Source organism: Sturnus vulgaris, chromosome 14 (genome assembly GCF_052056855.1).
Source record: "Sturnus vulgaris isolate bStuVul1 chromosome 14, bStuVul1.hap1, whole genome shotgun sequence".
Classification (NCBI taxonomy): Eukaryota; Metazoa; Chordata; class Aves; order Passeriformes; family Sturnidae; genus Sturnus; species Sturnus vulgaris.
In genome coordinates, this window is record NC_142256.1 from 7,097,507 (window position 1) to 7,112,249 (window position 14,743).

Below are 14,743 nucleotides of genomic sequence, written 5' to 3' on the forward strand. Positions count from 1 at the left end.
TTAAGGCTAAACTATTAACCAATAGAAATTTTGGGACAAGATGAGCTCTTACTATATTAAAACAGACACTGGTCTTCATGCACTGTTGTCTCCTCTGTAGAACAGTCAAATATATTTTAAAAATTCAGTATTTCTTTCATTTTTTTTTCTTACTGTGACTAGATATCAGGCTTTCCTGTGCATCTCTACAGTCTTTGGAAATCTTTTTCTTTTGGGTTTTCAGTTTGTTTTGATAATCATTAAGTATTTTTTGAATGCATGGAAAAAATACAAAAGATAACGTGGGATTTGGAACATCTTGTTAAACACAAAGGATTCACAGCGTTTGAACTGAATTACGAAAATTAACTTTAGGATGTGTTCCCAGGCCTGGGGCAGCCTCAGGTGGGGATGTGGGTGTAAGGAGTCCCAGAGCTCATCCCCAGTCCATATTTTCATATTAATATTTTCCATCTTCATCCTCTGCTGGAATTGTTTCCTCACAGTGCCCTCATCAGGAGCCATCCCTTCCCATTCCTTTACACTTGGGTGAGGTGTTCTCTACAGTGGCTTTTCCTCTGGACAAAATCAGAAATTTTACTGGCATGAGGAGCTGAAGAAAAAGAATTACACAGAGCCATGAATTTTCTAAGCAATTTATTTTATTTATTTCAATTTTTAAGAATTTTTCAACAGCAGTTCATGTGTTTTGGCTTGACTTCCCATGAAAGCCAGCAGGATGGAGGCAGGATTTTCCCCATCCCTCCAGACGTGAGTGTGGCACTGTGTGAGAGAGAGCAAGGAGTAGGAAAAGGGGCAGAGTCTGGCGAGTTGCAGAACCCAAGCCCTGTTTTTGAGAAAAGCCCTTGGATTTGGCAGAGAGGAAGAAGCAGATGGGCGGCTGCCACCCCCAGGAACACTCAGCCCCTTGTTTGGTGTGTCTGGGCATCACTTCACTGCCACACAAAGAAGTATTTTTAGGAGTGATGTCAGCTCGTTGGCATTGTTTGCCTCGCTGAAGTGATTCCCAAAAGCTCTGAGAGTGGAATGTCATTGTCCTGCCTGGCAGGGACTGCTCTGAAGGGCAGGCCAGGTAGTCACAGAAATGTGTGGTTGGTGCTCTCTGAGTGTTTCTAGAACAGGCAGGGCAATTTCTGCTGAAGGAGAGAGGCTCTGGTGTGCCAGAAATGGTTCTGGTTGTGCAGAGAAATTCCAGGGGTGCAAGCACAGCCAGGGGAGAGGGGCTGATGTGATGTGAGCTGCAGGAAGGAGCCTGGAGCTCGCAGGGTGAGCATCTCACTGTGAGCACAAAGGGGGACAAGGAGCAAAACTGGCTGAGCTGGGAGCTGGAATGTGAGCACAGAAATAACAAATAATTGTGTTTGTGCTGTCAGTGCTGCTTGTGTGGATGTGTGCAGTGTTTAGTGACACCAGACAGGAAATACAATTAATTTGGGTTATTTCCTATGTAAAGCATTAAGAAATGCCAGGGGTTTTTAAATAGGAATGGTTCCTTTTTTTCACAACTCAGTGGACTGAGAAGGTTGCATTACAAAAACCTTTACTCAAATACCTGCAAGACTCTTGAAAACATTTCTGAACAATTGAGAAGCAGGTTTATCTGGATTTCTGAGGGAAGAATTCTCCTAAGTCACTAAAGCAATCTACAGAATTCCATCTGTAATTACTGAACACAGTCAAAGAGTGAGGAATAATAAGAGGAAAATATTCTGAAAGTTGTTGGGCTCTGACAGTGTATAATGAGCATGTCAGGTAATACAGCTATTCTGTATGGCAAAGTACAATCTTTCATCCTGTGTCAAAAAGCTTCTCTAAAGTGCTTTTCATATTAAAAGTGTCAGGTATATATCAAGGTTTTTTTTCCTCAGCTTTATGAAGCAGAAAGTGAAGAATGAGTTAGTGATTTGCTAAAATCACTAAGAAATCAAAACCAGAATGAGGAGCTCAATTCTACTTTCAGCAACTTCCTTTACTTTCATGGCATTTAGGAGTTTTTCTTTTTAAATAATTTTAGAAATGGAGGAATGATACATTTAAAGACACTGGGTATTACATCCAAGCCAGTGGGGTTAATTCATTTCAGCATGTGCCTGTCATTTTGTGTCACTGAACGCTAAGCCCTCATTTTACAATTCATCTAAATGGATTTGTTCCCAGCTTCTCAGTAAATCTATTTTATAAAAAAAGTCCTGAGCTCTCAGCAGTATTCTTGACAAAAACCAGTATTAAACCAAGGTATTTTGGGTTATGCTGAGAAAACTGAAAGAGAAGAAGCCAATGGCTGAGTTATCTCAGTGCCAGCCATGAGCTCTCTCCTTTTTCTGGTTGTTTTGAGCATGGTGGTGGTGGTGTGATGTTGTGACTAAAAACGAAATTTTTTCTGTCTTTTCTTCCATCAGTCTTGTTGAACACAGGTCAGATCAGTGCCAGTGAGGTTGTCTTCATGTCTGGCACAGCACTGGCAACTCTGCAATGAGCCTGGGAGCCACTATTCCGAATTTGGCTGCTAGAAGCTGTGCTTTCTGCAGACTTTGGGGGAATGGCCTGCTCATTTCTTAGCACCTTTTAATTTTCAGCACATGTTCACATCTATCTACTCCTCTCCATCCCATGGAGGCTGGCAATTTGAGCTCGTCATATTAATCAGTCCAACTGTTTGGAGATGAAAGCAGCATGTACTTTACAGCACTGAGGGATATGATCAGGGGAATTGATGCTGACCTTGCTCCTCCTGGCAGTTGTTCCCAGCCTGTATTTAAATGAAGTTCACTGCTTTTCTTTCATTTCCCTGGGAGCGCTGGAAATAATGAATTGTTCAAACAGCAATTTTAACCTCGGTCTTGAAGCGTGAAGTTTCCTGGCACCTGAGTTCAGCCAGCAGCTTGGGCTCCTCTTCCTCATCCTGCACTCCAGGCACCTCCCCAGCTTCTCCCGTGTCACCTCCAATACTTGTCACCTTTTCTCCCTTCTGAATTGTTTTGATTTTTTTTTTCCTGGCAAAAAGCTGAGCTGTTTTCTGGAGAGGTCAGAGGAGTGTGTGGCCAGTCCAGGACAGTCTGGGGCCAGTGGGGTTGTCCCTTTTGACACGAGCTGGCCCTTCCATCCCCTCAGGTGTCTCTCAGAGCCCACCACAAGCTGTATTTTGGCAAAGTCCTGCCCCAGGCAGCTCATTCCTTCCCATGTGCCACTCCTGGATCCCCTGCCATGGTTCCTCTGAACTGAAATGATTTAATAATGAGTTTAAAAGAAGTGATCATGCTGAAGTAGCTCTCATTTCACTGCAAGGATCTCCAGTGAATTCCTCGTGTCCTTGGGGTTTCTGCTCTGTTCCATGAGATGTTTTCATCTCTGCCACCTTGGTTCTGCTGATCTGGATGTTAGTGGAACTATTCTGGGCTATCAGACCAAAGATTTGTTGTTTTTTTAGACTTCTTTTTTTAGACTTCTTTTAACCCAGTCAATTTCAGTTATCAGCCATAACCATAAAAAGCACTGAGCTGCAGCTTAGAGCCAAGAAATTCTTAAGCAGTTTTGTAACTGAGGAAATCATCAGAGTAAACTAAATTGACCTGTTATAATTTTAAACAGACCTGGGAAAAACCACTTAAAGCTCATGTATTCTGCACTATTAGAAGCATCAAGATTTGTGTTTTCCAGGCACCCCTCCATTTTTTCCCCTGAGCAGAAAATTCCCAATTACTATTACCTACTCAGAGAGCTTTTTACTGCTTTTTACATTTACTGCTCTTATGATTTTCTGAGGAGCTCTATGAAGTGACCCAATCATATTAATGTAAGAAACGTGTGATGATGGAAATTTTGGAAACTTTTGAGCAATGAGAGGGTTTCAGTGTTTGACTCATGTCCAGTTTATTGGATTTCTTCTAGCCAGCATTTATTTACTGCAGTGCTTTGTAGTTGTGCACGTGGCTTCACCTCTCCTTGCATTCCTAGCAGTGTTTTACTGACTGGCAACCAAAAGAGCTGATGTTGGCAGAAAAGAGTTTTACAAACCTGACTAAATGGGATTTAACAAATTAGATTGCAACTTAATTTTATTTTGCATTTTTTTGAAGTTGTCCTGTAGAGATATAAAGACACAGTGCTCCATTATATTAATGCATTATCATATTAAGGCTTCTGAATGAATCCCCTTAATTCTATAAAATCTGGGTAACAGCTTGATGGAGTGTGGCTTCTGTAGTTGTTACTGACTCTAAGATGCATTTATCTGTTTGAGTTTTGTGTATTTAAGAAGCTGGATTCCATTTATTTTATTTATCCTATATATTTAGAAAATGAGACTATTTGTGCTGAAGCTCTTTATATTTGTTCAGAAGAAAAAAAGCTCAGCTGTACCACAGAAATTCTATCTCCAAGTGATTTTATCTTAAGCAAAAAAAAAAAAAAAATTAGCTGTGCATCATTTTACAGGTGTTTGGTATAAATCTATGCTTTAGACTGTTAAGTTTTTCATTAGCTAAACTTTATCCTGAGTATTCATCCTCTCTGTTTTTCTAGTAAGACTTTTTGACGTTGAATAAAAAATGTGGGGTTTTTTTTTCTGAGAATTGCTAAACAATGGGGGGTTTATATTTCAAGAGCAGAGGATCTGCTCAATAATATTCTTTTTATCTGATTCTGTTCACGATGTTTGATGATCTTGGTGACAAGAAATGTTACAAAAAATGCATACAGATATTTTAGACTTTAAATAGGTTGTTCCAGTGATTTGTACTTTTATGCACTTCTGTATTTGCTGTTTGTGCTGCTCTGGTTTTGGACCTGTGTATTAATGAAATGTATTATGTGTATTAATCTGCATTTACAGATCCATATTTTGAGACATTGTAGTTTTCATTGCAAAATATGGGATAGAACACGAGCTGAAAAATTCCTATTGCAAAATACAACTTTTACAAGGAGCCGTTTCTGCCTCCTGGGTTATGTGTACCTGTGCAGTTTATTGTGAATTTTCCACGTGTGCTTTTCCCATGGAGACAAAAAAAACCAAACCTCCCCTCCCAAATTTCTCCCAGGAGTCAAGTGTGCATGGTGGCACGAGTTTGGGCATGAACTGGCTTGAGATTTCAGAGAAAAAAAAAAATATATTTGATTGTCAACAGAGATGTAATGAGCCACCTGAAGCCTTAATGCTCCAACTGCTCACCTGCAAGGCAGGAAAATGTTCTTTCAGCTGTGCTCATGTGCAGAATTCCGATGTCAGTCAGCTCAAGCACAGCCACACGTTCCCCAGGGAGATTTGAGCTCTTGTTTCCAGTTAAAGGATCCAGCAGGTGTCATCAGGACTCAGATCACATGGAAGCTCCTCCTCAGGTTTTTGTCATCTCTCTCTCTCCCCATTTTTTGGTGTTTGTTTTCATGTGGAGGAAAACAAAGCAGCGTGGCAACACTTGGATAGCTACAATAAAACAGGATTTTAATGTCAGGAAAAGGAAGGAACGTTTCTTAGCAGTTTATTCTGGTCCTCTTAGCTTGAAGAAATGACTTAATGGCCTGTTTTAATAATTAACACATTGCCAAATCTAAATTGAGGAATAAGAAAAATGGTAAAGTATGTGTATAGTATATTTTAAATTTTATAGAGAAACAGCAAATTGCATCTTTTCTTTCTCATTCACTTATACTTTTTCCTTTCAAGTGTGTAGTTATGCCCTTTACCTTTAGTTTTTTTCTGAAGCCGTGATTAATTTTTGGAGATTTTTAAATTTCATCATAACTAAACCTGAGGATTTCATATATTTAAATAGAACTCAAATTAATCAGAATCTCTGAGTGTGGCTTTATTGGGAATGTTTGGTGATTGAGCAGGTCAGGTTTTAAATTTAATTAGGTAGGAATATTGATAGGAACATCTTTACTTGTAATTGTTAATTATCAATTGCATTTATTCATTAACAAAGATTTTATATGAAAACTATAAATATTAATTGTTCTTTTACATAGTAAGACCATTCCAAACCCAAAACATTGTGCTTTTGTTGATAGATATTACTACTTATTAATAACCCCAAAATATTGACGTTAGCACAAAGATTTAAACATTTTTTTTGTTAGGACTTAGAGGTACCTTAAAGACATTGAATCTTGGTTAATCTCTTTGAAAAGGCCTGAATATACTGAATTTTCATATTGTTATCTGAAGCTTTCATGAGCAGCTGATCTGGGCCACTTCTCAACCCTGTGTCTCCTGGGATTGCTCCTGGCTGCTCCCTGATGTGTCCTGTCCCAAAGGTTTGGGTTTAGTGGGCAGTGACAGCTGCAGCTCAGGACAGCCAGACTTCAGGTTCTCTGACAATTTCCCAGCTCAGGTAAAGCATATAATTTATATTATAATTTATATTATTGACAGCTGCCTGTCAAACTCAGGTTGTTTTGTTCTTTCACAAGCCAGTCAATTATTTTATACTTTTCAAGTGTTGTAATGGTGTAAAGAAAACATAAATTCTCTCTGGGCTGCATTGCCTTCCAGGATAGAATTTATTGTGTGATTATTGCCTAAAAATCTGATTTTATCTTATATCTGTGTCCTTTAGTGGATTCCTCTGCTATGCAAAGTGGTTTTACTGCATGGCCAAATGTAGGCAAGAACAGCCAAGGAGGACACAGATAAAGAAGCAGATGGACTCTTGGTATTTGGAAAAAGAAAAGGAAAAAAAAAAGAGGCAGTAAATCAAACATTGTTATTTCCAAACTTTTAGAGCAGTTTTGTTTCTGGTGCACATGGCAGCTGAGTGTGAGCCCCGAGCAACAGAGGGAAGCTTTGTTCCAAAAGAGAAAGGCTAAGGGGTGTGCTCATTAGATGTGCTGCAGCATTCCTGGGGAAAAAGCAACAAACCACCAACTTTTTTATAAAGGTAGTGCATAACTTAGGGCTCTCCCTTGATGGCAGTAGCTTTTGAACTGAAAATTTATATACATTCCACGTGCTTATTTTGCTCTGCAGTTCATGAATAAATGAACTGGCAGTGTAACAATATTCCAGCTCAGGGTACTGCTGTTTTTGTAGCCTGTCAAGTGGATGGTTTATGCTGTACCAGGGTTGTGTGTGAGCTCTGTTGGTGCCTTGGTCACCTCAAGATGAATATTGATAAGGCTCAAATGCTGCAGCAGTCAGTTCTGTATAATTTTCCCTTTTACCCTCTCGGTTAGTTTTTATGAGAAAGGAAAGTGAAGGAGCTGCTGCCTGGTTTTGCATCTTCCCCTCTCTATTTTCCTGTTGACATCACACTGTTGTGGGTTATTTTCCACTGATATAACAGCATGGCCTCCAGCTGGAATCTACAAACTTTCCATCCATCCATCCATCCATCCATCCATCCATCCATCCATCCATCGTCCATCATCCATCCATCATCCATCATCCATCCATCCATCATCCATCATCCATCATCCATCCATCCATCCATCCATCCATCCATCCATCCATCCATCATCCATCCATCCATCATCCATCCATCATCCATCATCCATCCATCCATCCATCCATCATCCATCATCCATCATCCATCCATCATCCATCCATCCATCCATCCATCCATCATCCATCATCCATCCATCATCCATCCATCCATCATCCATCCATCCATCATCCATCCATCCATCATCCATCCATCCATCATCCATCCATCATCCATCCATCATCCATCCATCATCCATCATCCATCCATCATCCATCCATCATCCATCCTCCATCCATCATCTATCCATCCATCATCCATCCTCCATCCATCCTCCATCCATCATCCATCCATCATCCATCCATCCATCATCCATCATCCATCCATCCATCATCCATCCTCCATCCATCCTCCATCCATCATCCATCCATCATCCATCCATCATCCATCCATCATCCATCCTCCATCCATCCTCCATCCATCATCCATCCATCATCCATCCATCATCCATCCATCATCCATCCATCATCCATCCATCCATCATCCATCATCCATCCATCATCCATCCATCATCCATCCATCATCCATCCATCATCCATCCTCCATCCATCATCCATCCATCCATCATCCATCATCCATCCATCCATCCATCATCCATCCATCATCCATCCATCATCCATCCATCATCCATCCATCATCCATCCATCATCCATCCATCCATCATCCATTCATCATCCATCCATCCATCATCCATCCATCATCCATCCATCATCCATCCATCCATCCATCATCCATCCATCCATCCATCATCCATCATCCATCCATCATCCATCCATCATCCATCCATCATCCATCCATCATCTATCCTCCATCCATCCTCCATCCATCCTCCATCCATCATCCATCCATCATCCATCATCCATCCATCATCCATCCATCATCCATCCATCATCCATCATCCATCCATCATCCATCCATCATCCATCCATCATCCATCCATCCATCATCCATCATCCATCATCCATCCATCCTCCATCCATCACAAACCTTTGAGCCCAGCAGTTCAGCCATGTTTAAACCTGTTCAGCTGTCTGCTCCTCTGGTTCCTGCCTTGTCAGTTTGTCCATGAGAATTTTGGGGCAGACAGCACTGGGAGCCTTGCTGAAGTCAAGATCCACACCAACCCTGCTCTGCCATCGTCCTCTGAGCACCTCTCCTCGTGGCAGAGCTCATTCTGCTTTGTAATTCCATGCTGAGCATCCCCAGTCATCATCCTGCCTTTATCTCATTATTTCCAGTGCTACAACACAAGTAAGTCTTTGTTAGAAAAAGTTGAGACTAGGAAATTAATTATTTTTATTCTGTATTAATGCCTTAGAAAAGTTGTATTTTATAAATAACCTGTATGACTGTAGATCTGTGATTTCCAAAATTGGAGGAATGAGTAAATATGGTCATAGATCTTCACCTTCACATGTTATTTTTAACAAACTTTATTGTCACATAAAAAGTGCAAAAAAAAAAAAAGGGGATTTGCAATATCTGAAAAGACTTCTCATAATTAGATATTGTGTTTTATTCCACAGGTCTGCTTCTACAACTGTAAATCCACACTTCAGTTAGTGAAGTATTAGGATTAAAGTGGCAGAGTTGGTGGTTTTTATTTCTCATATCAAAAGAACAGAAAAAGTGGTATTTTCCACTGTTTATAAAGGTTGCTATTTAATTATGTTAATTGGCCATTTCCACCCTATTTATTATTAACAGCCTGACAAGTTTAGAAAAACTTTTCAGGCTCTGTAACAGTAGCTGTTTCTGAGTTTTGCTAATTAATAGTGTCCAATGCATTAATTATTTATTTTCAGGCATGTTTAAAATGCCCCAAGCGGGATAATTCATGCTGCCCAAAAATTAATGTGAAAATGTTACAAGGCTGAGGATAGCCAGAAGCAAACTCTTTGACAAGGGCTGCAAATCCTCCTGTGTGTGTGTGAACTTCAGTGCTCCATGGATTGCTGGGAACTGCTGCCTTATTAATAGAATTGTCTGAATTAAGGGAATCTGTGTTCAGGGCTTTCCCCCCTCCAAAGAAATGCTGATTAGTGAGTATTTCATGAGGTTTTGGACTCTCTCAACTAGAAAAAAAACTCAGATGGAGTCGTACTGTCATGCATTGTGAGTCAGAGGTGCATGGAAATCGTTCTTGTGGTCGTTTTATTAATACAGGTAAATGTTTTACAAAGCCCATACCTGAAGCAGAAAATATATTAAGAATATACAGAAATGTGCTGAGAAGAGTGGCTGTGGTGAGCCATGACAGAGAAAAAAAAAAAAAAGAGATTTAAATATTATGAAGTGATTAATGTAAGGCAGTAAAGCTGTGGGAGGATATTTAGAACCACAAAGAAGCTCAAACAAGGTTTCAGGGGTGTTTCAGTGACAAGTACCAGAAGAATCTCAAAAGATTCTCAAACCCTGATGGTGATTTTGGGCTAGTAAAAGTCTTTGCAAGAAACTGGACAGTGGCTTTTGTTGTCCAAAGCAAAAGGGAGTGGATCTTGCCCCCTCTCATTTAGGGGAGAAAGAATTCCTCTCTCATACAGTGACAGAAAAAAAAACCAGACAGAACCAATGAGGAAAAGAAATGTTATCTTAGGCAGGGGTTGTTTGTTTGTTTGTTTGTTTGTTTGTTTGTTTGTTTTAATAAATGAATTTATGCCTTTTGTTCTCCTTTCCCATTGTATCCGGACTGTGAAAGGCTTTGCCTTTTCTCCAAGGTGTGTTTCTGGGAAGCAATACACATTTTCAACACATCCAGTGAAAGTCTGGCATCTTTGTTACCTTTCTTTTTTTTCTTAATTGCACATCTATTAATTTTTAAAGAATTCTTCACAAATCTTGCCCCATTACATTTGTAAATGAACCTGAGCAGTGCTCTTTTCCTTCTCTGATTCCAGTTTATTTTCTTTTTCCCTTCATGCTGTTGTTTATCTTAAAACTTTTGTATGAAAAAATATATTTCCAATTCCAGGTACATTGAAAACTGACATTGATGCTTTTCAGCTCCATAACCTTTCTTAGAATAATCTCTATCCACACGCAGGGCACTGACAGCACTTTTTAATTTACTTCTACAAGTTGAATTTTTTTCTCTCTCCTTAGTGTGACCATTCAAAACCAGCTAAATTTCTCTTTGTCTTTCAACCTACCCATTTTCTATTTGTTTCTAAGGTCACTGAAATGTCCTTTAATAGATATGTTTTGGGGTTTATGGCACAGGCCAAAGTAAGGGTCCTGAATGGAAAGAGAATAATGCATCAGTGTTGGTTTTGGGCTGCTGAACACGGAGTGCTGTGGCCACACAATCTCCATCCAGTCATGAATGATGTATTTGTGTTACTGCTAAAAGAATGTGGTCAGAGACAGCAGCAGCTGTTCCCTGCTTTGATATCAACCAGAATAATTCCGTGTTTACTTATAACCAGCTATGCATGGCCCATGCCATGACATCTATGGTTAGTGAAAAATAACAATGCCAAATATTTGATATTTGCTCATTGAAGACTTCATCCCCAATGGTTAATGAGACAAAAAAAGTGAGGGTTTGCACTGAGGGGTGAGAGTGAATTCTTGTAGAGATGAGGAGGTTCCCTGCACCACTCCTGTAATTCAGAGTGCTTCTGTTCTCAGGGCTTTGATGGATTTACACTTAGGTGTTCTTGCCTCTTGTGGTGCCACAGCTGAGCAGTTCTTTTATTATTTGAAGGCTGAAGTGTGTGTGTGTATGTCTATAAAAGTAATAAGCATAAGATTTACAGAGAAGGAGAAAAAAACTACAATGTACCTTAGTTATGCTTTGGAAAGAGACCCTAATGTTTTGTGTTTCATCACATTTAAGTCACAGTAGTGTGTTTTTTTTTTCTTCTTCCTGTGACTGTTGAGTTATATTTACTGTACTTGTACCTGGATAGACAATTAAGTGTTACATTCAATATTCAATTTGAGTATTGGCTTATGTTAACTCTCTTTTTTTGTGTATATTAAACACTCTAATCTTGAATTGTAGCCCAGATTTTACTGCCACTTACTGAGGTTGATGGATTCTGGAGAAAACTTTGCTATCAATCTTTAAAAAGTATCACTAGTAGTAGTTGGAGTGCAGCTGAAAACTATTTTCTAACTACAGTTTAAACAGTGCACTTAGATCAGGAATTACCTATATTTTAATGTATATTAGATTTGTATTCCAAACTGTTTTGTCTTTCAACAGTGAGGACATTACAAAGAATGCAATGTGAGTCCCACAGTGTAATAGAGATTGCAAATTATCTGTAACCCAGTCTTGCACTAACCTAAATTAAATGGCATTTGATAATTTTCTGATATGGAATTCTTTTTTTTTTTTTAGATCTCAGCAAACAACTAAAACAATAATGATCCCCAAATATCCCAAACTGCTGACACACTCAGTTGTACAATGGTTCAACGTATTTATGCAAACAAAATACAGTGGAAAATTCTATCTGATTGAGATGGTTTGGAAGAATATTTTTTTTAAATGGACCACGTTTATTGGAAGTAACGTGGATTTACAGCCAAAGATTGTAAATATGTTCATTTGAGGGGTTTCACAACATTTCTTGTCACAGGATAAAGATTTGCTGAGATAAAATGTTCTGCTCTCTCTCCAACATAGGCATCTCCATCTTTCTAATTGGAAAACTGGAATTTTTAAGCTGCTGGATCTCTACTTTTTATAGAATTGTGATCGGTGGTGAAGCTCATAAATTACAAAACTGCTGAAAAAACCAAAAACCTTCATCATCTCTGTGCTGCTAACTGGGAATAGATCCTGGTGTGGAGCTCACCAAGCATTCAGGAGTCAAGGCTGGCAGCAGGAAAGGAGCAGCACCTGAATGGTGTGCACTGTCAGCTCAGACATCCCTCCTGCCCCTGCATCTGCTCTGAGTGCACATCTGGCACTGCTGGCTCCCATTCTCCAAGCACTGTGCAAAACCTGTGCTTTTGTCCCTGTAAAAACACCCAGAACTCAAATGTGCTTGTTTGGAAAAACTCCTGAATTACTATAAAACTGAATTTCACCTTTTGCTGAGCTGTGGTAAATTAATTTATGGAGGTTTCTAAATGAGCAAGTCAGTTTTCAGGGCTCTGAAAATGCTTCTCATGCATTGATTGTCAGTAAACCTGATTAATTTGCAGTGTTTGCATTAAATATGTCTCTACTACAGTAATATTCTACATAATTTCAAAATAATGATCACTTAAACTTTCACTTCATGCAGTTTCAATTGAATGAGTATACAAAATTCTTCCTGCAAGTAAGAGTTTTCTGTTTCTCTCTGCCTTAAACTTGCTTTTCAGAGGGTTTTGGAAATCTTTCCAATGTGTTTGTAAGGACATAGGCATTCAATTTTAGCCTGCTTTCCTGAGAGCAATCAATGCAGATTTTTATCTTTTGATTGCTTCAAACACTTTCCTGTCTCTCTTTTTTTGGAGGAGAAGGGCAATATAGAATTTAGTCAAACCTGTTTTATAAAAGTTTTCTGTTTAATATCACCCTGGTATTCCTGAAAGCAAGCTCATGGAAACCATGAGTGCAAACACCACAAATTTACAATACCATAAATATATTCATACTGGGAAACCTCCAAATATCTTGATACTTCTTTGAATTTCTTGTGTCCTGCTCCCTTTTGTCCCTGAATACCAGATTTAATTGACTCTTTGAACTCCCTCAGATGAGTTTAATTGCTGGTATTGATGATGAGCACAACCTAAAAACTTAGTCTGTAAAACCTGACAAAGAGTTTGAAGAGATTATGACTTTTGATGGATACTTTTGACATTGAAATTTGACAGTGCAGTCACTATATTTTTTGTCTAGCATCCCTTCCAAACCAGCCAGCCCAAATAGTCTGAACTGCCCAAGGACTCATTTTATCCTACAAATGTTTATGCAAATGTGTTCTGTGCGAGTTAACATATTACATAAACTGAGTTTTATTCTCAAGTTTAGCATTTCATTTTATCAGTCTGTCATTAAAAATAACCAGTTGCAAATTAGCAGTGCTAGCTGACTCTCTTTAATCAATTTCCTTAGCAATTGTGAGGTTCAGAATTGCTTTCAGAGGCATTTAATAATGCCAGTGTTACATTTATATGGCATCTCAGGACAAAGGAGTTAATCATGACACAGAATCTAAACTGCAGATTGACAGAAATAAATCAGATGAGGGAAAAGAATTCCCACCAATATTATTTTACAAACAGTGGCATCTAATTGCCTTCTGTGTGTTCACCAGGACTGCTCTGAATCTTGTTTCTGAATGATTGATTGCTCAGCTCAGCTGTTAAACTGGATTTGCCGTTTATCTGAGGCTGTTGTGGAGGGAGTAAGCCTTGAAAATGAGTAGGATGCTGTTGTCCATGGCTGCTGGTTGGCCAGTGCAGCACATCCAGCCTCTGCCATCCTCCCAGGCATCAGGACCTGCTGGAATTGCAGGGGAATGGGAACGGGCTGCACTCAGGAATGAGCAGCTCAACAGCAGAAGCCATTCTGGGGTGGTGAGTTTGCCCCAGGGATCCCTGGTGCCTGACAAAGGGATGTACAAATGGGTTTGGTGGCTGTGTTCAGCTGCAGCCCTGTTCAGGTCTGACATCCTGAATGTCCCCACATGGGATCTGTGGAGGCACCTCTGGGATGCCTTTTGGGGCTACCTGAAAACAGGGGCCAGACAGAATTAAGGAAATAAAAAGCAGTTCTGTTCACTGGAGAGCCTTCAGGTACATTTGGGGCAGATGAAGCCCACCAGGGGCTACATTAAAAAATGGACCATGGGTCACAAGTTTTCATATTTTTATAAATTTGGTCCATTTGCATATTGAGGGTTAATCTTCCAATTACAGCTTCAGGTAATGAAGTAATTTACCCCAAATTTGCTCCCCATAACTCACTTTTGTTTCCATCTCTCAGGCCTGAGGCAGTGAGGTGTCCTTGATTGCCAGCCTGGAGAGGAATTGTTGTGTCTGCCCAAAATGGGAGAGCAGCAGCTCACACTGGGTGTGGAGTTTAGAGTGAGACACTAAAGAATTGCAGGATTATAAATGTATGGAAAATATAAAAACTGAAATCCTAAGGCATCACTGTATCATCTGTTTTTTCCTCCCATTTCCCAAAGGTCCCCAGGGGCAGGCAGGAGACTCCAGAGTGCAGAGCCCATCCCTGTCCTCAGCTCTTCCCTCATGAAGCAGCTCCAGGACAGTGCTGGGGAACCTCAGGGTGATGGGGAAGCTTGAGAAGT

The 14,743-nt window shown here is 39.7% G+C and overlaps 1 long non-coding RNA gene across 1 annotated transcript in view; it reads left to right on the plus strand.

The window, feature by feature from the left end:
* The window catches only part of LOC148222131 (uncharacterized), a 36,305-nt gene extending 30,860 nt beyond the window's left edge, over positions 1–5,445 (plus strand). The window contains exon 3 of the long non-coding RNA XR_015806920.1: positions 2,400–5,445. This is a non-coding gene — a long non-coding RNA (uncharacterized LOC148222131). The remainder of the gene's footprint in view (positions 1–2,399) is intronic.
* The last annotated feature ends 9,298 nt before the right edge of the window (positions 5,446–14,743 follow it).